A 1,857-nucleotide genomic window follows, 5' to 3' on the forward strand; every position below is an offset into this window, starting at 1 on the left:
CATTAAGGGCATCTCCAAATCTACTTTTGCTATTTTAAGGATGGAAATATACGGTTTGCGCCAGGGTTGTGCTTATTTTCTTTATGGCTTATGGGTGTGTTTTGAGCATAACATGCATTAAACTAACCAGAGTCTCGTCTCGCATTCCTTTTAAGAGTCAGTTGCGTTACGCCAAGGCACATTTGCTATTTACATGACGAACTTAGAAAAAGGAAATAATTCACTAGCGAGAAAACAGTTTAAACAGACCATCTGCAGCGCGAGGATAAAGAATGAGCCTCCTCCATTCGGCCTCTTTACTTTACTCCTTTCCCTCCATGAAGTAAAGAAACGGTGTTGTATGTTCTCCATTGAAGACATCTAATAGCCTACATATTTAATTTAGTTTAAGTGCAAAGATTTGTTTCCAAACTATTTCTAAATTCTGTTCTAATTTCCAGCAAATGAATAAATGAACAATGATAACGAAGTCAAAAGCTGTGTTATATCCAAACACATGTCCTATTCTTAAGCCCCACATGGTGATGCATACGTCTCCAAAACCTGACAGGTGGACAAACCTAACTTGTTTTTATTAAAACAAATATAAATATGCATATAATAAATAGGTGGCATATAATAATGGTGGTGCAGTGAGTAGCATTATTGCCTCATTGCAAAAAGGTCGCTGATTCGAGCCTCGGCTGGGTCAGTTGGTTCTCCCTGTTCACATGGATTTCCTTCGGATGATCCGGTTCTCCCCACAAGTCTAAGAACATGTGGTACAGGTGAATTGGGTAGGCTAAATGACTTTTTCTTTAATCCCATGGCAGAAACCGTCTTCAATATTTATGAGATGGCTGTCCAGATTCTGGAATATTTTCAGACTGACCGCTCTTATGCTTTTACAATAAGGAGCATGTGTTGAAGTTTGCTGAAGCTCTGTAAAAAGACCTTTAATTGATTAACCAGCCTTCAAGCATAGTCAAGACTTCACAGCACAATAACAAATCTTTCCTATCCAGGCTTATCGTAATTCAAATACTGCTTAGGGAAATGATTATCAAATCCGCTATTGAGGATAATCTATTTAATCCGTCTTTGATTTCCTCTTTCCTGGCATAAATATCAGTGATTACTGTTTCTGTGAAGTATTGAATATAAAGGAAGGCACATTGCGATATGAGCTAACAATCATTAAGGTAAAATCATCTAAAAAATGTCCTGTTAAAAGAGAAATCATGCATCATCATACCTTTTCTCTTTAGTTATTTACAGTATTTTCATGAGTTTTGCCAAAAAAGAGTGCCCTATGTCACCCCTTTTATACCTCTTACCTGTCATAAAGTGCTCCAGACATTTTTCTATGTATGATTTTTATATTAATTTAATACTGCATAACTTTATCTTGTACAGACATTAAATTAATTTATTTTCTTTATTAATATTTATCGAAGTTCCTTTCTCCACCATAGCTGTTGCTGGAGTGTTTCTAAAGCAGTGCGCGTGAGAGTTTTTGTTTTTATATAAGAGCCAAGTTTCATCTGTTTCAAATGTTTTATGTGTGAAACTTTTTTTGTACATGTACCGTCCCCCTCCTCACAATGCATTCTGGGAAGAGTCAGAAAGAGAGAGCGGTGGAAGACAATGAACGGACGGGAGAGAGAAAAGGGGAATGTATAATGGCCCAACATGTTTATTATTGGACATGTTGGATCTCTTTTACTTATGGGGGTTTTCAGATTTAAAAAAAAAAAAGACACCAATGGGAGAAAACGACACCTGTTGGGCGTCAATAAAGGAGTTATTGCTACCACGCTTCTGTATGATCTTTGTTGCTGTTGTTCTGTTTTCGAATATTCAAGACAAACACTTCGG

General features: G+C 36.8%; 1 protein-coding gene across 8 annotated transcripts in view; it reads left to right on the plus strand.

The window, feature by feature from the left end:
• The window catches only part of celsr3 (cadherin, EGF LAG seven-pass G-type receptor 3), a 92,660-nt gene extending 90,868 nt beyond the window's left edge, over positions 1–1,792 (plus strand). For all 8 annotated transcript variants that reach the window (XM_087264815.1, XM_087264819.1, XM_087264817.1 and 5 more), the window contains exon 36: positions 1–1,792. This exon is cut by the window's left edge and continues 1,329 nt beyond it. The gene's annotated coding sequence lies outside the window, so the exon portion shown is untranslated.
• Positions 1,793–1,857: the final 65 nt, after the last annotated feature.

Source organism: Danio rerio, chromosome 8 (genome assembly GCF_052040795.2).
Source record: "Danio rerio strain M-AB ecotype USA chromosome 8, GRCz13ab, whole genome shotgun sequence".
Lineage (NCBI taxonomy): Eukaryota > Metazoa > Chordata > Actinopteri > Cypriniformes > Danionidae > Danio > Danio rerio.